This window comes from Macaca mulatta, chromosome 15 (genome assembly GCF_049350105.2).
Source record: "Macaca mulatta isolate MMU2019108-1 chromosome 15, T2T-MMU8v2.0, whole genome shotgun sequence".
Classification (NCBI taxonomy): Eukaryota; Metazoa; Chordata; class Mammalia; order Primates; family Cercopithecidae; genus Macaca; species Macaca mulatta.
This window is the reverse complement of record NC_133420.1, coordinates 92561484-92587681: the sequence shown is the minus strand read 5'-3', so window position 1 is coordinate 92587681 and position 26198 is coordinate 92561484. Positions and strand designations below refer to the sequence as shown.

The window sequence follows — 26198 nt, the reverse complement described above, 5'->3', positions numbered from 1 at the left end:
TTCCTGAAGAATATTTTCATTGAATTTTGAGGTGACATCTCTTTTTTTTTTGTTTTGTCTTTTGGTGACATCCTTTTTTATTCAGCACTTTTTAAAGTTTTTTTTTTTTTTTTTTTTTACTTTTTAAAAATAATAGAGACAGGGTCTAACTATGTTTCCCAGGCCGATTTTGAACTCCTGGTCTCAAGGGGTTCACCTGTCTTGGTTTCCCAAAGTGCTAGGATTATCGATGTGAGCCACCATGCCTGGCCTGTTCAGCACTTTTAAAATGTTGTTACACACACACACACACACAAATACATTTTTCTTTTTTTTCTAGTGGCTCAATAACAATAATAAAATGTTTTTATTTATTTATTTATTTCAGAGACGGAGTCTTGCTCTGTCACCCAGGCTGTTATGCAGTGGAGGGATCTCGGCTCACTGCAACCTCCTCCTCCCGGGTTCAAGTGATTTTCCTGCCTCAGCCTCCCGAGTAGCTGGGACTACAGGTGTGTGCCACTATGCCCAGCTAATGTTTGTATTTTTAGTAGAGACGGGGTTTCACCATGTTAGTCAGGTTGGTCTTGAGCTCCCGACCTCATCATCCGCCTGCCTCAGCCCCCAGAGTGCTGGAATGCAGTGGGCAATACACTGTCTTTCCCTGGCTATTTTCAAGGTTTTCTTTGTCTGTATTTTCAAAGTTTGATTGCAATCTATCTCAATTTGGATTCATTTGGGTCTTTCTTTTTTATTCATTTATTTATTTTATTATCAAACGGAGTCAGTTCAGAGAAGCTTTCTGGGTTTTTCCTCTTTAGGTTCTGCTGGCCCTTGTGAATGTCAGTTATTGTCTTTTGCCAACATTTAGAAAAATTTTAGCCATTGTTTCTTCAAATTTTTTTTTGTACTGCACTTTTTCTCCTTTCCTTCTGGAACTCTGATGTCATGAATATCAGCCCTTTGGTATTGTTCACTGATTCCTGAGACTCTTTTTAGTTTGGTGGGGTGGGGAATTTTTTTTTTTTTTTTTTTTTTTTTTGAGACGGAGTCTCGCTCAATTGCACAGGTTGGAGGGCAGTGGGGCGATCTAAGAATCGCTTGAACCCAGGGGCCTTTGACTCTAAGGTCCTCCTTGAGGCTCCTTCTCCTTCCTTGGGGCATTTGACCCAGAAAATAAGGTCAAAAACTGCTGCCGCAAACATCTCCAGTGCCAGTAGCCAAGGTCTGGGGAGACCCATAGGGTCTTACTAGGAGGCTGAGGCAGGAGAATCGCTTGAACCCCGGACGTGGAAGTTGCAGTGAGCTGAGATCGTGCCATTGCACTTCAGCCTGGGTGACAGGGTGAGACTCTGTTTTTTTTTTAAAAAAAACAACCGGAAAACCTAGGTCTAGGTCTAAAAAGGAAAAAAATCAATCAGCAAACATAAGTGTGACTTTTTTTTTTTTTTGAGACAGAGTCTGGCTCTGCCGCCCAGGCTGGAGTGCAGTGGCCCGATCTCAGCTCACTGCAAGCTCCGCCTCCCGGGTTCACGCCATTCTCCTGCCTCAGCCTCCCGAGTAGTTGGGACTACAGGCGCCCGCCACCGCGCCCGGCTAGTTTTTTGTATTTTTTAGCAGAGATGGGGTTTCACCGTGTTAGCCAGGATGGTCTCGATCTCCTGACCTCGTGATCCGCCCGTCTCGGCCTCCCAAAGTGCTGGGATTACAGGCTTGAGCCACCGCGCCCGGCCATAAGTGTGACTTTTAAGAGACATCCTTGTAGAAAAAAATGCTGCTGACAAAGGATTACTAATATGAAAATAATAAGGGATGAAACAGACTAAACAATACAGCTGCTAGGTAATCAATTAATCCTCTTGTCTTAAGTAGAGCTAATGAAATTAGGTTGACTCAAATGGTTTTGTCAGTGGTGGGGGCTTTACCCCTTCAATGGCATCACTGAGGCACTTCGTTCAAGCAAAATCACATCTACCTTGTACACAACTATCACCAGCACTCCGCACAATTCAGGGCACATGGGAGGTATGAGGCACATTTTCATTTATCGAGTTAACGAACAACAAGGATTATCAAGAGTGTGCATCTTTAGTCTCACAGTTATCTTATGTTGCTGTTAACTGTTATTAAATAAGGAGAAGCTAGAACAAAGAATAGTATTTTCTGCTTCCTTTTTTGTTTTTTTGAGAGGGAGTCTCACTCTGTCGCCCAGGTTGGAGTGCAGTGGTGCGATCTTGGCTCATTGCAACCTCTGCCTCCTGGATTCAAGCGATTCTTCTGCCTCAGCCTCCCTAGTAGCTGGGATTATAGGTGTGTACAACCAAGCCCGGCTATTTTTCAGTATTTTAGTAGACACAGGGTTTCGTCATGTTGGCTAGGCTGGTCTGGAAATTCTGGCCTCAAGCGATCCACCTGCCTTGGCCTCCCAAAGTGCTGGGATAACAGACGTGAGTCACCATGCCTGTCCCAGATTTTCTGCTTTCTATATGGAATCCGCAGCTAGTCAAATTCACTCGACTTGTTGGGGTGGGGGACACCTGGCAGCTAAGTGACTCACTAATGTGAAATCCTCTCTAATTTTTCTTTTTGAAATAAGGTCTTGCTATGCTACCCAGGCTGGTCTCAAACTCCTGGGCTCAAGCAATCCTCCCATCTTGGCCTCCCAAATTATTGGGATTACAGGTGTGAGACATCACATTCGGCCCCTCTCCAGTTCTACATAAAAAATCAGCTTCATCCAGATAACAACACTGTGTTACCTCTAAGGGGTGGGGTGGGTGGGGAGGCAGACTGACCTCTGGAGACTCAATAGCAACATCGTTTGGAAAAAAAAATATTTCCAAACATAGGATAACTCAGGATCTAATTCACATGTGATTTCCTTGAAAAACTAGTAACAGCTGCCAGGCACAGTGGCTCCTGCCTGTAATCCCAGCACTTTGGGAGGCTGAGGCGGGCAGATCACGAGGTCAAGAGATTGAGACCATCCTGGCCAACATGGTGAAACCTTGTCTCTACTAAAAACTACAAAAATTAGCTGGGTGTGGTGGCGTGCACCTGTAATCCCAGCTACTTGGGAGGCTAAGGCAGGAGAATTGCTTGAACCCGTGAGGCGGAGGTTGCAGTGAGCTGAGATCGCGCCACTGCCCCCTCCAGCCTGGCAAAAAAGTGAGACTTCGTCTCAAAAAAAAAAAAACAAAAAACTAGTAACAGCTTAATTTTTAAAAATATTTATAATAGAGACAGGATCTACTATGTTGACCAGATTAGTCTTGAATTCCTGACCTCAAGCAATCCTCCTGCCTTGGCCTCCCAGTGTACTAGGATTACAGGCATGAGCCACCACCCCCAACCAACAGCTTAATTTCTGCCAGGTAAGGCTGTCTTTATTGTCCTTGATGGAGGTTTGGGCACACAGACTCCAGGAGTGGTGTGCTCCAGGGTTGTGGGGAAGCAGAAGAGTCCTTGGGATGCTGAGAGGGGAGAAGGACTGCAGAATGAACCAGGGCAACGTAGCGGGTGGGGAGGGCAGGGGACGCCTGGGGCACTGAGAAAGCTAGGCAGGGCTAATACCCTGCAGAAACATGCCTCCAGCAGATATACGGGATGGTGGTGCACAGCCAGCCCTCTTCCTCCTCCTATTCCTCCTGGTCCACCTCCTGGTCCCTCTCCTCCCCTGCCCTTTCACCTTTGACCCCATGGATCTCTTGGCTACTGGCACTGAAGATGTTTGCGGCGACAGTTTTCGACCCTATTTTCTGGGTCAAACGCCCCAAGAAAGGACAGGGAGCCTCAAGGAGGGCCTTAGAGTCAAAGGAGCATCTCAGGATCAAGAGTCAGGGAAAATTTAATCTTTATGATGATAATGTTCCCTCCAACCTACAGTTCTCAAACTTTCTGGTCTCAAACCTTCTTAATGTTGAAAATTGTCTTCATGGGTATATCCATCAATATTTGTTATATTTTAAAACTGAGAAAAATTTAGGCTAGCGATGGTGGCTTGCACCTATAATCCCAGCACTTTGGGAGGCCAAGGCAGGAAGATCGCTTGAGCACAGTGGTTTATGACCAGCCTGGGCAACATAGTGAGACCCTGTCTCTACAAAAAATAAAAAATTAGCCAGTGTGCTGTTGTGTGCCTGCAGTCCCAGCTACTTGGGAGGCTGAGGCTGGAGGATTGCTGTAGCTTAGGATCACAGAGGAGCTGTGATGGCACCTCTGCACTCCGGCCTGGAGTGCCCTATCTCCAAAACAAAAAACAAAAAACAAAAAACTGCCATCTATATTTATTGTATTATATTACATTATATTATATTTTATTTTTTTGAGATGGAGTCTCACTCTGTTGCCCAGGCTGGAGTGCAGTGGCATGATCTTGGCTCACTGCAACCTTCGCCTCACGGGTTCAAGAGATTCTCCTGCCTCAGCCTCCCCAGTAGCTGGGACTAGAGGCGCATGCCAACACGTCCGGCTACTTTTTGTATTTTATTTTATTTTATGTTTTGAGATAGAGTTTCGCTCTTGTTGCCCATGCTGGAGTGCAATGGTGTGATCTCAGCTCACCGCAACCTCCGCCTCACAGGTTCGAGCGATTCTCCTGCCTCAGCCTCCCAAATAGCTGGGATTACAGGCATGCGCCACCATACCTGGCTAATGTTGTGTTTTTAGTACAGATGGTGTTTCACCATGTTGGTCAGGCTGGTCTTGAACTCCCAGCCTCAGGTGATCCACCTGCCTTGGCCTCCCAAAGTGCTGGGATTACAGGCATGAGCCACTGTGCCTGGCATACTTTTTGTACTTTAGTAGAGACAGGGTTTCACTGTGTTGACCAGGCTGGTCTTGAACTCCTGACCTCAAGTGATCTGCCCACCTTGGTCTCCCAGAGTGCTGGGATTACAGGTGTGAGCCACCATGCCCAGCCAGCCATTTTATATTTTAAAAGAGAAAAGTTTAGGCCAAGTGTGGTGCCTCACACCCAAAATCTCAGCGCTTTGGGATGCCAAGGTGGGAGGATCGCTTGAGACCAGGAGTTCCAGACCAGCCTGGGCAACATGGTAAAACCTCGTCTTTAAGAAAAAAAATTAGTCAGGTCTGGTGGTGCACACTTCTGGTCTTAGCTCCTCAGGAGTCTGAGGTGGGAGTGCTGCTTGAGCCCCAGGGGTTGGGGCTGCGGTGAGCCAAGATCACTCCACTGCATTTCAGCCTCAGTGATAGAGCAAGACTCTGTCTCCAAAAAACTAAACCAAACAAACAAAAAACCTGAGCCCAGGAGTTCGAGACAATTTAAGACACAAGAACATAGAAATATACATTCTCTTAGCCTTCAGGGCAATGGAGTTTTCTGGAAACACTCCACTGTATGCTCCTGAGTGAATGGTAACGGAAAAGTCAGATAATGTCATAGTATTATTATAAAAATGGTTTTAACCTTGCCAGTTTCTGGAACAAATTTTGAGAACCACTGCTTCAGAAAATCTATGCCTGCACAACTTAGAGCAGGGCCTTTGCTGCCTGAGCAGCCCGCTTTGATCCAGAATTTAGAGGGAGTGTCCTGGGATGCCATCCCTATCACTGCCTTACTGGCATTTGCCCTTTAGTCCACGGAGGATTTCTTTCTAAGAAAGAACAGAGGCTGGGCGTGGTGGCTCACACCAGTAATCACAGCACTTTGGGAGGCTTAGGCAGGCAGATCATGAGGTCAAGAGATCGAGACCATCCTGGCCAACATGGTGAAACCCCGTCTCTACTAAAAATACAAAAATTAGCTGGGTATGGTGATACGTGCCTGTAGTCCCAGCTACTTGGGAGGCTGAAGCAGGAGGATCGCTTGAACCCAGGAGGTGGAGGCTGTAGTGAGCCAAGATTGCGACACTGCACTCCAGCCTGGCGACAGAGTGAGACTCCGTCTCAAACAAAACCAAACCAAACAAGACACACCAAGTCAGTTGCTGAGGATAACCTTCACTTGAAAGGAAAATAACAGGCAAGGTGTTGGCCAGGTGCAGTGGCTCATGCTTGTAATCCCAGCACTTCGGGAGGCCGAGGTGGGCGGATCATGAAGTCAGGAGTTCGAGACCACCCTGGCCAACACAGTGAAACCCTATCTCTACTAAAAACACAAAAATTAGCTGGGAATGGTGGTGGGTGCCTGTAATCCCAGCTACTTGGGAGGCTGAGGCAGGACAATCATTTGAACCTGGGTGGTGGAGGTTGCAGTGTTCCACTGCACTCCAGCCTGGGCGACAGAGCTAGACACCCTCCCAGAAAACAAAACCAAAAACAGGCCAGGCGCAGTGGTTTACACCTGTAATCCCAGCACTTTGGGAGGCTGAGGCCGGTAGCTCACTTGAGCCCAGGAATTCGAGACCAACCCGGGCTATGTGGTGAAACCTTGCCTCTACTAAAAACACAAAAATTAGCTGGGTGTGGTGGCACATGCCTTTGAGGGAGGCTGAGGCAGGAGAATCACTTTAATCCCTGAGGCAGAAGTTGCAGTGAGCAGAGATCACACCACTGCACTCCAGCCTGAGCAACACAGCAAGACTTGGTCTCAAAAAAAAAAAAAAAACAACAATTAAAAAATAAACAGGAATTGGCAGGGCACAGTGGCTCACGCCTGTAATCCCAGTACTTTGGAAGGCCAAGGCGGTGGATTACCTGAAGTCGGGAGTTCGAGATGAGCCTGACCAGCATGGAGAAACCCTGTCTCCACTAAAAGTACAAAATTAGCCAGGCGTGGTGGCACATGCCTGTAATCTCAGCTACTAGGGAGGCTGAGGCAGGAGAATCGCTTGAACCTGGGAGGTAGAGGTTGCAATGAGCTGAGATCGCGCCATTGCACTCCAGCCTGGGCACTCCAGCCAGAGGAAAATGTACTTGCTGTGGTGTAGGCCAAGAAGAAAATGTAAGGCAATTTGTAGAAAAGCTGAGGTTCATATTAAAATAATGAACAAGAATTTAGAAAATTTTTTAGAGATAAGACAGCTCTTCACAGCTGAGCGCGGTGGCTCATATCTGTAATCCTAGCACTTTGGGAGGCCAAGGTGGATGGATAACGAGGTCAGGAGTTTGAAACCAGCTTGACCAATATGGTGAAACCCCGTCTCTACTAAAAATACAAAAATTAGCTGGGCATGGTGGCACACGCCTGTAACCTGAGCTACTCAGGGGGCTGAGGCAGGAGAATCGCTTGAACCTGGGAGGCGGAGGAGGTTGCTGTGAGCCGAGATTGTGTCATTGCACTCCAGCCTGGGTGACAGAGCGAGACTCCATCTCAAAAAAAAAAAAAAAAAAAAAAAAAAAAGAAAAAAGGCTCTTCACTAAGCAAAAGCACTTGAAGTAAAAGTGAAGCATAGCTTCTGTCTTATTATAGGAAGTTCAGGAACAAAGTTAAAGTACATCACTGGTTTCCAAAGAGAGAGGAAAGAACCTCTTAATTATAAAAATGATGTTGCTAAAGTCTTGAATAATTCTCTTAAGTTTGACACTGAGGAGAAAAGTAATAGAAAAGAAATTGTATTATCCGAATTAGCCAATGGAGAGCCAGGGGCTCACCAAGGTCAGAAAGTGAAAGACAGAGAAGGCAGTTCTAGCTGCTAGTACTGCATAATAACCTCAAAACGTAGTGGTTTAGAGGAGCAATGGTTTATCATTTTTTACTATTCTCTGGGTTAGCTGACAGTTACCTGCTGGTTTTGCCTGGGCTTGCTTTTGTGGCTGCATTCAGTAGGAGGTGGTTGGGCTGGAAGGTCAAGATGGCCTCACTTACCCATCTGGCAGCTGGTGCTGGCAGTCCACTGGGTGGGTACCTTGGTTATTTTTTAACGAGACCTCCCATCCTCTGGTAAGCTAGACCAACTTCCTTACATGACAGTCTCAGGACAGTATCATAAGAGAGTGAAAGCAGAAGCTGCAATGTATGTAACGTCTAGCTTTGGAAGTCACATCACATCACTTCTGTCATATTCTGTTGATCAAAGCAAGTCAAAAGATCAGCCTAGGCCGGGCATGGTGTCTCATGCCTGTAATCTCAGCACTTTGGGAGGCTGAAGCTGGCGAATTGGTTGAGCTCATCAGTTAGAGACCACCTTTGGCAACATAGCGAAACCCCGTCTCTACAAAAAATACAAAAATTAGCCAGGCATGGTGGTGCACACCTGTAGTCCCAGCTACTAGGGGAGCTACTAGGGAGGCTGAGGTGGGAGAATGGCTTGAGCCCAGGAGGTGGAGGTTGCAGTAAGCCAAGACTGCACCACTGCACTCCAGCCTGCACCACTGCACTCCAGCCTGGGTAACAGACCCAGACCCTGTCTTAAAAAAACAATAATAATAATCAGCCTAGATTCAGCAGGTGGGGAAATAGCTGACCTCTTGATAGAAGGAAGGGCAAAGTCACATTGCAAAGGATCATGGGAGGATCTTGTGGCTACATTTTACAATTTATCACCACAGGGAATGGGTATGACAAGGACCCAAACTATATTAACATTAGATCAAGAAGACAGAACCCATTTGTAACTTTAGCTGAGTGATGAGATCTCAATTATGCATAATCAGAACACTTAAGGAAGATGAAACAGGATAGTTGTTCACTATAGTCAGCTCAAGGCCCCTAGAAAATGTATTATAAAGCTGCAAGCTGAAAATCGAGCTCATTAATCAGACAGGATACCTTCTGGAAGAATTTGAGTAGAAAAGAAAAATCAGAGCAATCAGGTATGGAGAAAGGGAAATATTAAAATCAGTGAATTCAATAAATAAACTACAGAATGTGAAAATATCTTACAAGACAAATTTTGTTCTGCAGAAGAAAGCCCAAGACAATTGGGTCCTTGTTTGTGATACCAAAAGAGCTGTTGCTGGAGAGATTAAGCAAGCCACATTCCTGAGTTAAAAATTAACAGAGGAGCCGGGCGCGGTGGCTCAAGCCTGTAATCCCAGCACTTTGGGAGGCCGAGACGGGCGGATCACGAGGTCAGGAGATCGAGACCATCCTGGCTAACACGGTGAAACCCCGTCTCTACTAAAAAATACAAAAAACTAGCCGGGCGAGGTGGCGGGCGCCTGTAGTCCCAGCTACTCAGGAGGCTGAGACAGGAGAATGGCCCGAACCCGGGAGGCGGAGCTTGCAGTGAGCTGAGATCCGGCCACTGCACTCCAGCCTGGGCGACAGAGCGAGACTCCGTCTCAAAAAAAAAAAAAAAAAAAAAAAAAAAAAAAAAATTAACAGAGGAACAAGTAAAACAAAAAAATTGGTAACGTTCTCAAAAGCAGGGACTTTTTTCTTTTTCTTTTTTTCTTTAGAGTTTCGCTTTTGTTGCCCAGGCTGGAATGCAATGGTACGATCTCAGTTTACTCCAATCTCTGCCTCCCGGGTTCAAGCGATTCTCCTGCCTCAGCCTCCCGAGTAGCTGGGATTACAGGCATGCGCCACCACGCCTGGCTAATTTTGTAATTTTAGTAGAGATAGAGTTTCACCATGTTGGTTAGCCTGATCTTGAACTCTTGACCTCAGGAGATCTGCCCACCTCACCTTCCCTGAAATTATAGATGTGAGCCACCCACTCAGCCTAAAACCAGGGATTGTTAAAGCAATTTCCAAAAAGTTACATTGTGGTCTCTTTCCAACTAATATATGAATTTCACTTATAAACGCCAAGTGTTCTATTTCCTGTTATAATCAGAGACTTTATAAAAATAGCAATAACATATCTGTGTTCCTCAATGAAGAGATCTTTTAAGTTCATGCCTGAGGTGGAGGAGCATTTTATCCCTCAGTGATGAAAGATGTCCTGTGATATTCCAGGCACTCTATGATCATTAATGGAAGAAGTGTGCTTGGACTGAAACCCATGCCTCACCCTAGTTCTAGGGGACCACTAAGGAGTCAGAAATAGCAGCTGCTTTTGATCTGAGCCCTGATGTAACTACAATACTAATCAGTGTCTCAAGAAGTTCCTCTCCTTCTACCCCAACGGATGGCTTGGTTGACTCTGGCACAAATCCTAATCCTTATCAGGAATGGCCATGATAAGCTCACCTAGAGCAGAACTTCTTCCTGGACCATCTTTCCAATGACAAGGATTTCATGGACCTAAAACTTTTCTTCCACCTCTTATTTCTGAAAGTCTTCCAACTCAGGCCTAAGAGTAAGCATACCTGGCATTTACCTGAAATAATGGACTTGTTCCGTGATTATTAAATCTATAAACACTGACCTCTATCTTTCATTTGTAGTGTCTTGGTCTATTTCGTGGTGCTATAACAGGATACCACAGACTGCGTAATTTATTTTTATTATTATTTTTAATTGAGATGGGGTCTTGCTATGTTGCTCAGGCTGGTGTTGAACTCCTGGGTTCAAGTGATCCTCCTGCCTCAGACTGCCAGAGTGCTGGGATTACAGGTGTGAGATATCTCACCTGGCAGACTGGGTAATTTATAATAAACAAATTTATTGGCTCACAGTTCTTGAGGCTAGAAAGTCCAAGACTGAGGGGCTGTATTAGGTGAGGGACTTTGTGCTGCATTATCCCATGGCAGAAGGACAAAGAACAAGAGAGAAGGGGATGAACCCATTCCTGCAATTATGGCATTAACTCATTAATGAGGGCAGAGCCCTCATGGACTAATCACCTCTCATTTTTCCTGTATAAATAACATGCAAATTTGATAAAGGTAAAGGTAAATAAAAACAGTATTATTATCATTCAATGCTTTTTTTTTTTTTTTTTTTTTAGACGGAGTCTTGCTCTGTCACCCAGGCTGCAGTGCAGTAGTGCAGTGGTGATATCTTGGCTCAGTGCAACCTCCGCCTCCGGGGTTCATGCCATTCTCCTGCCTCAGCCTCCCGAGTATCTGGGACTACAGCCGCCTGCCACCGTGCCTGGCTAATTTTTTTTTATTTTTAGTAGAGATGGGGTTTTACTGTGTTAGCCAGGAAGGTCTTGATCTCCTGACCTCAGGTGATCTGCCCGCCTTGGCCTCCCAAAGTGCTGGGATTACAGGCATGAGCCACCGCACCCAGCCTCATTCAATTATTTGTATTTGTCTTCTTTTTTCTTTTCTTTCTTTCTTTCTTTCTTTCTTTCTTTCTTTCTTTCTTTCTTTCTTTCTTTCTTTCTTTCCTTCTTTCTTTCTTTCTTTCTTTCTTTCTTTTTTTTTTTTTTTCTGAGATGGAGTTTTGCTCTTGTCATCCATGCTAGAGTGCAGTGGTGTTATCTTGGCTCACTGCAACCTCTGCCTCCCGGATTCAAGCGATTCTCATGCCTCAGCCTCCTGAGTAGCTGGGATTACAGGCACCCGCCACCATGCCCAGTTAATTTTTGTATTTTTAGTAGAGACAGGGTTTTACCATGTTATCCAGGCTGGTCTTGAACTCCTGACCTTAGGTGATCTACCTGCCTTGGCCTCCCAACATGCTGAGATTAGAGGCATGAGCCACCGCGCCCAGCTTTATTATTTATATTTGTAAAAAGTGTAGTGTACTTCAATAGATTCAAAATTAGACTATTATTTAGAAGTATATCAATTTGCAGCCAGGGCAGTGGCTCACACCTGTATTCTCACCACTTTGGGAGGCGGGAGGATCACTTGAGCCCAGGAGTTTGAGACTAGCCTCTACGAAAAAAATAAAAACATTAGCCAGGTGTGGTGGTGTGTGCTTGTAGTCCCAGCTGCATGGGAGGCTAAGGTGGCAGGATTGCATGATCCTAGGAAGTGGAGGCTGCAGTGAGCCATGATAGTGCCACTGCACTCCAGTCTGGGCGAGAGTCAAGATCCTGTCTCAAAGTCCAAAAAAAAAAAAAAAAAAAAAGGCAGCATATAAATTTGTTGCATTATATATATTTTAAGAAACTTGGCCGGGCACGGTGGCTCAAGCCTGTAATCCCAGCACTTTGGGAGGCCGGGACGGGCAGATCACGAGGTCAGGAGATCAAGACCATCCTGGCTAACACGGTGAAAGCCGGTCTCTATTAAAAAATACAAAAAACTAGCCGGGCGAGGTGGCGGGCGCCTGTAGTCCCAGCCACACAGGAGGCTGAGGCAGGAGAATGGCGTGAACCCGGGAGGCGGAGCTTGCAGTGAACTGAGATCCGGCCACCGCACTCCAGCCTGGGCGACAGAGCGAGACTCCGTCTCAAAAAAAACAAACAAAAAAAAAAACAAGAAACTTACAAGTATTGGCCAGGCATGGTGGCTCACGTCTGTAATCTCAGCACTTTTGGAGGCGGAGGCTAGCGGATCACTTGAGCTCAGGAGTTTGAGACCAGCCTGGCTAATGTGGCGAAACCCTGTCTACAAAAAATACAAAAATTAGGCCAGGCATGGTGGCTCATGCCTGTAATCCCAGGACTTTGGGAGGCCGAGGTGGGTGGATCATGAGGTCAGGAGATCAAGACCATCCTGGCTAACACAGTGAAACCCTGTCTCCACTAAAAATACAAAAAGTTAGTCAGGTGTGGTAGCACGCGCCTGTAGTCCCAGCTACTTGGGAGGCTTAGGCAAGAGAATCACTTGAACCCAGGAGGCAGAGGTTGCAGTGAGCTGAGATCGCGCCATTGCACTCCAGCCTGGGCGACAGAGCGAGACTCTGTCTGAATTAAAAAAAAAAAAAAAAAATAGCTGGGCATTATGGCACATGCCTGTAATGTCAGCTACTCAGGACAATGAGGCACGAGGCACAAGAATTGCTTGAACCTGGGAGGTCAAAGCTGCAGTGAGCTGAGATGGCACCACTGCACTTCAGTCTGGGCAACAGAGCAAGAATCTGTCTCGAAAAATAAAATAAAATAAAATAAAAACAAGTATTGTCTCCAAGGTTATCTGATAATCTGGACATTAGTTCCCATTACATATAAACTTCAAGGGGAATCTATGTATTGTTTATACAGCCTTCCATTAATATATTGCAATTGGGATTTAAAAAATAGAATCTAAATAAAGAATTTACTATATGGCTAAAATGTTTTCATGATAATTCAGAATATGGGGGTATTTTGATACATTAGGGACACAACGCTGCTCTCAGTGCCACGAGTCCAGTTGATTTTCTAGTAGGCTGTCTTCAATTTCCAGACTGTGAAGCACTTAATAGATTCACACAGTGCTTTACAGCTTTTGAAGTGTTTTGACATTTTATCTTCCTTAAAATTAAAAAGTGCTCAGTGAAGTCCGCAAGGTTAGTATATCCACTTTAGTTCTTCAGGTTAAAAAAAGTGATACTCTAATTTACAATGGTAAAGAAATGTTATTTGTGCATCTGCAAATTCTGAAGAAAATGGATTTCAGGTTTCCAGATTTTTTATTTTGGTGCACAAGATTGCTATTATAATATAGCATATGGCTTCCAAAAGACCCTAGCTGTTTGATTGTGGGCATATTAATCTCTATGCTTCAGTTTCCACATCTGTAACAATGAGGTATTAACAGTATCTATTCATTGAATTATTATATTTAGTTAATACATGTGAAGCTCTTAAGACAGTGTCTAGCTCACTATAAGTTATAAATAAATGTTGGGCTGCATATTTATTATCTGAGCATATCCAATTTACTTGTAAGGATGGCTGGGATCCTGACAATACACGCACACATTTGGAAAATTCCCAGTTGAGTATACGTTAGGCAAGTTCAGAAGTGTGTGTGGCCAGGTGCAGTGGCTCACGCCTGTAATCCCAGAACTTTGGGAAGCCGAGGCGGGCGGATCACCTGAGGTCAGGAGTTCGTGACCAACCTGGCCAACATGTCGAAACCCTGTCTCTCCTGAAAATACAAAAATTAGCTGGGCGTGGTTGTGGGCTCCTGTAATCCCAGCTACTTGGGAGGCTGAGGCAGGAGAATCTCTTGAACCCGGCAGGCGGAGGTTGCAGTGAGCCGAGATCACGCCACTGCACTCCAATTTGGGCGACAGAGCAAGACTCCGTCTCAAAAAAAAAAAAAAAAAAAAGTGTGTGTTTGGGTAGCAGAACTTTGTTTTTAACAACTAAAGAAATATGGTGACCCAATTATCCCGTTAGCCTTAGCTCAATTAACCACATTCCATCTGTCCTCACAATGTTCATCCCAGTGAGAAACGAGTTCAAGGGCGTGGTAAATGGTGTCGATATATTTTTAAAAAGCTGATATCAGTATAATGTAACAGAAAATTCAGCATATTAGACAGCCCAGCTTTGCTCACTGGTGTGAAGATATGCCTAATCTTTCTTAGCTAAGACGTTAGAGTAAGCGCCACAAGGGACCCAGCTGGGAGCTCTGCAGGAAGTTTAAAAAAAAAAAATCATTCAGCTTTGCAAAACATCTGATGCTCAACCATCTGTCTTCTGCAGTACAGGGGCTTAAGGTCTGGTTGGTTCCTTCTGACACCTCAGAAGGCGGAGTTACAGAGGAGAAGCAACAAGTTGTAGGACGTTAACTTATCTCAGACGCTGGAGGCACCTGCATTTCTAGTCACTTCAGTTCAGGCCAAATTGTTATCAACTCTAGTTTTTGAGGGACCGCCAGCCCGGGATTCCTATTTGGGTCACCTCTGTGCCTCCTTAAGAGCACACTTGGGCGGGTCGGAGCGGGACGTGCTCGGTGAAGGGTGACTCGAACACCGGACAGTTTCGCTTCCAGAGGCTGACAAAACGCTCCTGCTCGGTAGTTACTTGTTAAAGGTTTGGGACACGCAGATACTCTTCGCCCATTCGGGATCTCCCTTTGTGGGAAGGATGCTCAGAGGTCCCGGCCACCGGGTGAAGGGAGAACAGGCATACAGCGCTGTCATTGCCGGACAGCTGCGAGCCCCGACTTTCTCGCCAGGCTCTCCAGGACATTCCGAGGCTCCACCCCTGGCAACGCCACGCTGACGTTCGCGCGTCGGAGGCCGCCATAGGTGCGCGTCGGAGCCCAGGAGGACGTGTGGCGCGTGGACTACATCAGGTCCAGCCCTGCGGGACCCCAGCAGGCGCTTCCGGGCAAGGTTCTGTGCACCTGTTTTCTCCTTCTACGCGAGTACCTTCCCCCTCCGGAAAGACTGGGATATGCCTGTGTCCAAAGGACAAGAAGATGCGAACCAGCAAGCCCAAGTTAACCAAAGCGCGGAAGTTGAGCCCAAACCAAGAGCGTGCCGGGCACCTTTAAGCTGTTTGTAAGCTCACGTGATTCACCAAGTGCTGGCCCCAGCGGTCACGTGACGGCGCGCGCGCCCTCGCGCAGGGAGAGCCGGCGGTGCGCGCGCCTTCGCCGCTGCCTCCCACCCACCGCCTCGACGGGAGGGTGAGGCGCGGCGCAGTGATCGGGCGGCCGGGGTCCTGTGCGCGTGCGCAGCGAACAGCTGTCACCTAGTGCGGAACAAGTCTTCCGAATTTCCCAAATCTCCCTGGGCCGGAGGCCACTGTCTTCTTCTTTTCCTCCTCCACCGGGTTGTGCTCTCGCCCCAACCCGCGCGCCAGGTAACCGCTTTTCCGGAGTCCGGAGGACGGGGCGGGGGGAGGGGCCGGAGAGGTCTTCCCGGCACTGCCCCCCTCCGCGTGGGGCACGGGGGTGCTGGCGTCCGGGCGAGCGGCGACGCCGGGGCAGAGACGCTCCGTCCGTGACTGCCGCGACTGTCACGCTGGGGAGGGAGCGGCCGGCCGCGGCCGCAGGGGAGGGATGCGGGGGCCGGTGACAGCCCGCTCCGACCCTTACCGAGGTTCGGTGCCCGCGCTCGCCGTTTTCCCTGGATCCGGAGTCGGAGTCGCCTCCTTGGGGCACAGGAGCGCTCGGGCGGTCCGGGGATGCGGACCTCTTAACGCCCCCAGTCGGTCTGTGGCTGACTCCAGGAAGGCCGGGCCTGGTGCACCCTTCGGGGCCCTCCCTTCCCTGGGAGTGTCACGACCCGCGGGGTGAGGGTGGGAGCTCCTCTCTTGACCACCCGTTGCAGGCAGTCAGCCCGTCATTCGGGGTCGTCTTCAGCCCTCGCGGCTGTCCTTTTGGTGTTTCTTTCCCCCGGCATGGGGCCATTTCTTCTTGCAGTGCATGGAGGAACCATGATGCGGTGTAGACAGCGGGTGCTTAATAAATGCGAGTTGGATTAGGGCGCGTGGACTGCCAGGCACAGAACGTGGCGTGCAGTGGGGACGTGGAGGAGGGAGCCACACAGGCCGGGGCTGCAGGCTGGAGCTTGGGGTTTTCCTGCGTGCTCTGCCAGTAAAGCCAGCAGGCGGGATTCAGATGCTTTCCGCGTGGACTCGATGCTCGGCTCCCTCTTCGCGGCGCGGTGCAAGCCTGCGCTGACTCGCTCTGATTGTGGGCGATTCCGGGAGGGGTTTTGTCAGGTTTCTTTTTCCGGAAGAGACAGGGTAAACTTTTTTTGCACTTGATAAACTAACCTCGAGAGGTGATTTATAAAGCACTGTTCGGAAATGTAGGTTAGAAAAGCAGAGTCACCTTTATCCCGGTGAAAGTTACTAGTAGGTTCCGGCCACTTAGGTTCACACTAAACTTTGCCCTATTTTCACCCATTTCAGTTTGCGGTATTTAAAAAAATGTTTAAATTCCGGGCAACTTGGCTTTACTGTTTCTATGGCAACGGTGACTGATACTCTCATTTCGAAGTGCTGTGGTTGAAAACTAGTGTTTTTAATTTTTAAAGATCCATTTTTTACTAGCAAGCAGTCGGCTCTCCTTTGCGATTATCGCTTGTTTTCTTACCTTGCTGGCTTCCGCGCATCCCTCCCATAGTTTGTTTTGGAACGGATTACACGGTTGTTCGGGTTTTTAGGTCCTTTTTCTCCCAATTTCAGTGTTATGAAGAGTTTTCACGTAAGCTTTTACTGTACCCCACAAACTTGGTAATGCAGTACAATTTAAACCGAAGTCTTACTTCTTTTTATTAGCAGACTTTAGTCAGTTGCTTTTCTAAAGTTGAAAATCAGGCCGGGAGCCGTGGCTCCTTGTGCCTGTAATCCCAACACTTTGGGAGGCCGAGGCGGGTGGATCACCTGAGGTCAGGAGTTCAAGACCAGCCTGGCCAAAATGGCGAAACCCTGTCTCTACTAAAAATCCAAAAATTAGCCGGGCGTGGTGGCGGGCGCCTGAAATTCCAGATGAGATAGGAGAATCACTTGAACCCGAGAGGCGGAGGTTGCAGTGAGCCGAGATGCGCCACTGCACTCCAGCCTGGGTGACAGACTGAGACTCCATCTCAAACAAAAAAAGTAAAAATACAAATAAATAAATAAACAAATAAAAAATAACTTTTAGTAAATGAATAGTCTTGTGCAACCATCACTACAATGAATTTTTAAAATTTTTTTATCATCCCCAAAAGAAGCTATGTTCCTATTAGCTGTCATTGCCTAGTTCCCTCCAGTTCTCTCCCCTTCTATCCCTAGGCAACCACTAATCTGCTGTCTGTCTCAATAGATTTGGCTATTCTGTACATTTTATATATGTGGAATCATACACTATCTGGTCTTTTGTGAGTGACTTCTTTCACTTGGCATAGTGTTTTTTAAAGTTCATTCATGTTCTGAGGCCGGAGAATGGCGTGAACCCGGGAGGCGGAGCTTGCAGTGAGCTGAGATCCGGCCACTGCACTCCAGCCTGGGCGACAGAGCGAGACTCCGTCTCAAAAAAAAAACAAAAAAACAAAAAAACAAAAAAACAAAAATAAAGTTCATTCATGTTGCAGCCTGTATCAGTACTTCATTCCTTTTAATGGCTAATATTCTATTATGGATACATCACATTTTGTTTATTCATCAGTTGATAGACATTTGTGTTATCCCTACTTTTGGCTGAATAATGCTGCTATGAATATTTGTGAACTAGTTTTTGTATGGGCATGTGTTTTCTTTACTCTTGGGTATATATATTTATAATTGGTGGGTTAAACATCTTCTGTTGAATGACTGCATGCATAAGGAGCGATAGTCTTGGGGAATACTCTTTCAATCCTTGAAGGATCCTGTTGACCTTTCCCTGCTCCATTACCAACTTCAGTTCTCTAAAGTGAGGCTTTATCCTATGGCTAGTGCTGTGTTTTCTTTTTCTGGATGTCTTTTTTTTTTTTTTTTTTTTGAGATGGAGTCTCACTCTGTGCCAATGGCACGATCTCGGCTCACTGCAACCTCCACCTCCCAGGTTCCAGCGATTCTCCTGCCTCAGCCTTCCCAGTAGCTGGGATTGCAGGCACCCGCCATCATGCCTGGCTAATTTTTGTGTTTTTGTAGAGACAGGGTTTTACCATGTTGGCCAGGCTGGTCTTGAACTCCTGACCTCAGATGATCTGCCCACGTCAGCCTCCCAAAGTGCTGGGATTATAGGTGTGAACCTCTGCGCCTGGCCTCTGGATGTCATTATTAAGATCATCCTGTTCTTTTTTTTTTTTTTTTTTTTTGGAGACAGGGTCTAACTCTGATGCCCAGGCTGGAGTGCAACAGTGGCACAGTTTCGGCTCACTGCAACCTCTTTGCCTCCTGTGCTCTGGCAATCCTCCAGCCCCAGCCTCTCAAGTAGGTGGGACTACAGGTGCATGCCATCATGCCTGGCTAATTTTTCTGGTCTTGCCATGGTACCCAGGCTGGTCTCAAACTCCTGGGCTCAAGCAGTCTGCCTGCCTCAGCCTCCCAAAGTGCTAGGATTACAGGTGTGAGCCACTGCACCTGGCCTGATCATCCCTTCCTGTTAGCACAGTCTTTATACTGCTCATGGTTATTCCCTTGATATTCACTTATTTGCTCTATATTTATTAGGGATATAGTGATAAGACACGTACATTCTGTGCTTTGATTAAGCTCAATATCTACTGAAAAATTTATGTTCCCTTTTGTTAAATATTAATATTTAATGTTTCTCCCCCAACCTCTTCTTTTTTCTTTTTCTTTTTTTTTTTTTGAGACGGAGTCTCCCTCTTTCACCCAGGTTGGAGTGCAGTGGTGTGATCTTGGCTTACTGCAATCTGCATTCTCCAACTCCCTGGAGCAATGCTCCTCCTCAGCCTCCCCAGTAGCTGGGATTACAGGCATGTGCCTCCACGCCCAACTAATTTTTTTTTTTTTTTTTTTTGAGACAGAGTCTTGCTTAGTCGCCCAGGCTGGAGTGCAGTGGCGCGATCTCGGCTCACTGCAAGCTCCGCCTCCCGGGTTCACGCCATTCTCCTGCCTCAGCCTCCCTAGTAGCTGGGACTACAGGCGCCCGCCGCCTCGCCCGGCTAATTTTTTGCATTTTTAGTAGAGACGGGGTTTCACAGTGTTAGCCAGGATGGTCTCGATCTCCTGACCTTGTGATCCGCCCGCCTCGGCCTCCCAAAGTGCTGGGATTACAGGCGTGAGCCACCGCGCCCGGCGCCCAACTAATTTTTATGTATTTTTAGTAGAGAGAGGGTTTCACCATGTTGGCCAGGATGGTCTCGATCTCCTGACCTTGTGATCCGCCCGCCTCGGCCTCCCAAAGTGCTGGGATTACAGGCGTGAGCCATCATGCCCGGCCATTTTTCTTTTTTTTATTATACTTTTAAGTTCTAGGGTACATGTGCACAACGTGCAGGTTTGTTACATAGGTATACATGTGCCATGTTGGTTTGCTGCACCCATCAACTCATTATTTACATTAGGTATTTCTTCTAATGCTATCCCTCCCCCAGCGCCCCACCCCCCAACAGGCCTCGGTGTGTGATGTTCCCCTCCCTGTGTCCATGTGTTTTCATTGTTCCTTCTTTTTTTTTCAATTAAAAAAATTCTTTTTGTAGAGATGGGATCTCACTGTGTTGCCCAGGCTAGTCTCAAAATTCTGGGCTCAAGTGATCCTCTTGCCTTGACTTCCCACAGTTCTGGGATTACAGGTGTGAGCCACTGTGCTTGGCCTGCAAGCTCTATTTCTGATATGAATTTCTTAGGAGGTATATAATAAGGAGGTATATAATAAAGTCACTGTATGTTTTTTATCCCTACAAATCTATACCATTTTGTGGAGCCTAAAATATAAATTTAAAATATTAGGTCATTGTCTTTTTTTTTTTTTTTTTTAAGCTGGAGTCTTGCTCTTGTTGTCCAGACTGGAGTGCAGTTGCGTGATTTCGGCTCACTGCAACCTCCGCCTCCTGGGTTCAAGCCATTCTCCTGCCTCAGCCTCCCAAGTAGCTGGAATTACAGGCGCCCGCCACCATGCCCAGCTGATTTTTGTATTTTTAGTAGAGACAGGGTTTCACCATGTTGGCCAGACTGCTCTCGAATTCCTGACCTCAGGTAATCCACCTGCCTCAGCCTCCCAAAGTACTGGGAGATTACAGGCATGAGCCACCACACCCGGCCAGGTCATTGTCTTTTTTACTCCCCCACCCCCTAAAGATTCCCTACTTCCTCATCCTCCTTACCCTTCGGGGGTTACGACCTTCTAAATCCACACTTGCTGGGCCTAATCCTTTCCCCATATTAACAGTCAGAATAATTCCTTTAAGGAAGCCTATCCCCCCTGCTCCTGCTTCAAGGCTGTTTTCTCTAGGGAACAACTCCTAATTATCAGCTCTGTGTGTGACTTTGCCCAGCCAGTCTCCTTCCTACCAAACTCATCTTTCTTCCTAGTTCCCTGAATGGGCTTGGTACTCTGCCCATGCTGTTGTTCCCTGTGCCTGGACTGCTACTACCCCAGTTGCACTTCTTTGGTTGATTCCATCTCACCCTTCAGGAAGCTCAGCTCAGTTGTCAACGTCTTCAAGTTAGTCATCCCTCAATCCTGCACACTGGCCATAGCAGCATTCTGTAGTCTCCTTCATAGTCTTAAGTAATCATGCCATTACTTATGTATCTCTCTTCCCTTCCTACCTTCATGCATGCTCACAGAAAGGTTCCCACAAAAATATTGACAGTAGTTGGTAACTTCTGGGTGATGGAATTGTGGGTAATTTGTTTCCTTTGTGTTTATGAGCATTTTCTAAATTTTCTCTTATGAATTATTGTTACCTTTGTGAACAAGTAAGTGAATAAAAATTCATGTTTGTTAGAAAAGCTGGGAAACAGGAGAAGATAGAGGAAAAAGAAAAATAATCAGTTGTTGCCATTTTCACATTGGAGAATTCACTTTTTTTTTTTTTTTGGATATGGAGTTTCCCTCTTGTTGCCCAGGCTGGAGTGCAAATGTAGTGATCTTGGCTCACCGCAACCTCCGCCTCCGAGTTTCAAGCAGTTCTCCTGCCTCAGCCTCCTGTGTAGCTGGGCTTACAGGCATGTGCCACCATGCCTGGCTAATTTTTTATTTGTAGTAGAGACGGCAGTTTCTCCATGTTGGTCAGGCTGGTCTCGAACTCCCGACCTCAGGTGATCCGCCCACCTCGGCCTCCCAAAGTGCTGGGATTGCAGGCATGAGCCACTGCTCCCGGCCATAATGCACTTTTAACAGTTTTTGTTTTGTTTTAATAACTTAGATGAGATTTTGTTATAGTTTCAGCATCAAGCTTTTATTACATTTTAGCTATTTCTCGTATTACTCAGAGACTTCTAGAGAATGGTAGGAGTACTTACAATAGGCTACCCAGTTGGAATTTCTGATGCTGAAATTCAGCTAATTCTTAGAGAACAGAATATAGCATTAGATATATGTAGCATAGAACAGAATATAGACTATTAGGGTATGAGCACTAAGTGCTAAATAACTGTTTTCCCTTTTTCCTTGAAAAATGTCCTAATTGGTTGATTTGTATGTTTCATAGTACAAAGATTCCCCTTGCACCGTTGCTCATTATTTGCACTGTTTGTTTTATTTTTGATGGGTGGTTTATTCTGCATAGTAGTGGATACAATTCTTCAGTAGATTAACTTGTACTATGTGCCATACACTGTGTCAGATGTGGACAGCAGTGAACACAATAGGCTAGATTCCCTATGATTTCATAGAAATGGGTTATTTTAAGAGTATGAATGTTTAGTTATACTGTTGCACGGTATACTGTTCAGATACACATGGTATTTCAGCTGCTATGGTATTTATGAGCCGCTACTGCATAAAGTCTCAAATTTATTCTGAATTCTTCTGGTTTTATATTGTATATTACTATGGGTGGATGTTTAAGGAGCAGAATGATGAGTCATCAAAGCGTTTGTGCTAATGACTTCTTTTTTTATATCTCCATCCAGTTCCAGGTATTAATTTGGCATCTCTACTTGTTAACTATAACAAATGGAACTCTGATCTTTCCTCTCAGCTCTGCTTCTCTGGGATTTCTCATGCATCTCATCTCATTTCATTGCTCACTCATTTCATTATGAGTTATCCAACACTTTATGGTTCCTCAGCCCTCACATCCAAAGTATCACTTACACCTTGTCACTTTTGCTTCAGGAATAATACTGGTATCCTACCATTCACTCCCAGCCTCCCTCCAATCTCTTTTCAGCCTGATCTTTAAAATGCCTATTGGATTATTCTCATAGGCCTCAGGATATTTAAAATTCCTGCCATATCTCTTTCTACCCCAAGCTCCACCCAAGTCTTATCTAGATGGTTCTTCATTTTCTCTCTACTTACTGGCTTTTCTTTTCTTCAAACTGTATACAACTTTCTGAATGTGCCGTTTTTTGCCTGACTGATTTCTCCTCTCATTTTCCCCCTTTTCATACATTTTTCTGAGCTCTACTTGAATGTACTTCTTCAGAGAAACCTGACCTGTTTACTCATTTCTCTTCTCCGATTAAATCAGCTTCCCTAATGATGATCTATCTTAATTCCTTGTATTTTTCCCTAACACTTAGTGGTTTATAATCGTGTATTTATGTGATTATTTGATTGTTTCTACCCTGTAAAGATTCCACAAGGGCAGAGACTAAGTATTTTTATTCCCTTCTATTACTTCTGTATAGCACACTGTTGCCTCACCAGCACTATAGTATAGGTGCTCAACAAACATTTGTTGCACAAATTAATGACTTTTACATATATGCAAAAATAGAAACTGTAAAACCAGGACACACATTGGGAAATACATCTTACCCATCATGACCCAACACACACAAGTATATAAAATTGAAACAAAAGTTTCACAAAACTTTACCACCTGTGCTGTACTCGATTTTCTTTTTTTTTTTTTTTTTCTGGGGGATGGAGTCTTGCTCTGTCACTGAGGCTGGAGTGCAGTGGCATGATCTTGGCTCACTGCAACCTTCACCTCCTGGGTTCAAGTTATTCCCCTGCCTCAGTCTCCCGAGTAGCTGGTACTACAGGGGTGCGCCACCACACCAGGCTAATTTTTGTACTTTTAGTAGAGATGGGGTTTCACCATGTTGGCCAGGCTAGTCATGAACTCCTGACCTTGGTAATCCGCCCACCTCAGCCTCCCAAAGTGCTGGGATTATAGGCATGAGCCACTGTGTCTGGCAAAGTAAATATTTTAAAATATATGAAAATATATTCTGTAGGTTGAGTATTCCTTATCTGAAATACATGAATTTTGGATTTTTTTCAGATTTGGGAATATTTGCGTTATATTTACAGTTGAGCATCTGTAATCTGAGAATTTGAAATCTGAAATGAGCATTTACTTTGAGTGTCATGTTTGCCCTCAAAACTTTCAGATTTTGGAGTATTTCGGATTTTTGGATTGGAGATGCTCAACTTATATATGATAATCATACAAAAAGCTATCATTTTAAGTATTGATTTGCTGTTTACTGGGAAAGAACGGGAAAACTTTTGAAATTAGAACTGTCAGAGTTAGGACAGTTGGCCCCCTTTGGTGAGGGTCTCTTTGTGGGACATTTTATGGGGGTTCATAGTCCTGCTCCCACTTTTAGCATTGCACATTTAGAAATAAGAACTTTTCCAGTTGACCGAGAGTGTCAGGCACTGGAAGACTAATGTCTTCAGCGTCGTTCCCTAGTTAAACTGGCAAGAAGAACTAGAACCTGGATCCGAAGTGCTGTGTCTGCTCATTAGGGCTCTTTCTAGAAAGTCTTGGTCCCTGGGAAAGCATGTAAATGATCACACATTGTTTGGTGACAGGTAGGCCCCAGCTGATGGGTAGTGTTGAACAGGATTTTTTTTTTTTTTTTTTTTTTTTAACCTGCTGGGTTTCCCTGACCCTTGAGCATTCACCTCTGCTTATAAGAACATTCTTCTCTGCCAGTGCGCTTTCTCTTGTTGAGCAAGGTTAAAGAAGCAGATACATTCCTTCATTTGGCTCCCTTTTTTCCTCCATCTTTTCATTCGTTTTTGTACTAGATGTTTGTTTAAATTCCAGTCCCGAGGACATGCTTTGTCTGATCATTAGTATATTGTTGATTCTGTTCTGTTTTGAGAGTCCATCAGATACTTTGAATGGTCGCAGGCATCCCTTTGAATGGGTGAACTGAAGTTTTTTTTTTTTTTTTTTTTTTGCAGGTAGGCGGGTAGTTTATTTAACTTTCTTTCTTTTTTTCTTCTTCTTTTTTTTTTTTTTTTTGAGACGGTGTCTTGCTCTGTCACCCAGGCTGGAGTGCAGTGGCATGATCTCGGCTCACTGCAACCTCTGCCTCCCGGGTTCAAGCGATTTTTCTGCCTCAGCCTCCTGAGTAGCTGGGACTACAGGCGCCTGCCACCATGCCTTGCTAATTTTTGTATTTTTAGTAGAGATGGGGTTTTGCCGTTTTTAGTAGAAATGGGGTTTTGCCATGTTGTCCAGGCTGGTCTTGAACTCCTGACCTCAGATGACCTGTCCGCCTCAGCCTTCCAAAGTGCTGGGATTATAGGCGTGAGCTGCTGTGCCCGGCCATCTATTTAACTTTCAAAAAGGAATCTTTCCCTAAAATTTGGGCACGTAAAGTGATACCTCTCAGTCTATAATATTCAGGCAGCTTTCGTTAGCAGGAAGAATCTGGCCCTGAGATAGGTAAATTCATTTTCCTTTTTTGATAATTTTTATGTATTTTTCTAAATTTGTATTATGTATACACATATAATATTTCTTTTATTATTTTCAAATAGGCAGTACAAGGTGTATAACAAGATATAAAATTCAGAAGGTATGAAAGGGTAAAATGTACGTGGTTCTCACTTTTAGCCTTTAGACAGCTTCCAGTAAACCCCTGTTAAGGTTTCTTTTAGGGAATTTTAGAGATATTCTAATAAATTTATGTTTATGTTTAAATTTTTTTTTTTTGAGACGGAGTCTCGCTGTGTCTCCCAGGCTGGAGTGCAGTGGCGTGATCTCGGCTCACTGCAAGCTCCGCCTCCCGGGTTCACGCCATTCTCCTGTCTCAGCCTCCCAAGTAGCTGAGACTACAGGCGCCCGCCACCATGCCCGGCTAGTTTTTTGTATTTTTAGTAGAGACGGGGTTTCACCATGTTAGCCAGGATAGTCTCGATCTCCTGACCTCGTGATCCACCCGCCTCGGCCTCCCAAAGTGCTGGGATTACAGGCTTGAGCCACCGCACCCGGCCTATGTTTAAATTTTTTTTTACACAAATGGTTGTCTTCATGCTCCCTCACTCCTCAATAACTCAATGTGTATTTCCTACATTTTTCTCTGTAACTGCGGTATATCTATCAAAATCAGGAAATTAACACTGATATATTACTGTCATCTAATTTTTAGATTCTTCGTATTTCACTGTTTGTTATAGTAATTAATGTTCTTGGTAACAAAAGTATCCAGTGCAGAATTGTGCAATGTATATTCTTGTTTTAGTTCTTTTAAGCATCCTTCAATCTCAAATATGGATTTGAGAAGGATTTTCATGATCTTGATTTTTTTTTTCCTTGATCTTCATGGTCTTGATTTTCATGTTCTTGGCACTTTTTGTTTTTCTTTCTTTTTTTTTTTTAAAGATGGAGTTTCTCTCTGTTGCCCGGGCTGGAGTGCAATCTCGGCTCGCTGCAACCTCTGCCTCCCGGGTTCAAGCAATTCTACTGCCTCAACCTCCCGAGTAGCTGGGACTACAGGTGCCCGCCACCACGTCTGGGTAATTTTTGTATTTTTAGTAGAGGTGGGGTTTCACCCTGTTGACCAGGCTGGTCTCGAACTCCTTACCTCACTTGATCTACCTACCTCGGCCTCCCAAAGTGCTGGAATTACAGGCGTGAGCCACTGCACCTGGCCTGGAGTTTGTTCATTTTAAAAAGGAAATTTTCATCAATACTCTTAAATGAAGCTGGTTTGCAGTTTTCTTGGGTCGTTTTTAAGTTTTGTTACTCATTTTAGGCTTCTTAAGAAAGGATTTCTAAGCTTGCTATTTTTTTTTTTCCACGCATTTTGGAACATCTTAAATAACATGTCATACATTTCTGA

The 26198-nt window shown here is 45.4% G+C and overlaps 1 protein-coding gene across 6 annotated transcripts in view; it reads left to right on the top strand.

Annotated features, from left to right (window-relative positions):
* The first annotated feature begins 15274 nt into the window (after positions 1–15274).
* The window catches only part of KDM4C (lysine demethylase 4C), a 415179-nt gene continuing 404255 nt past the window's right edge, over positions 15275–26198 (top strand). For all 6 annotated transcript variants that reach the window (XR_013404839.1, XR_013404840.1, XM_015117703.3 and 3 more), the window contains exon 1: positions 15275–15413. The gene's annotated coding sequence lies outside the window, so the exon portion shown is untranslated. The remainder of the gene's footprint in view (positions 15414–26198) is intronic.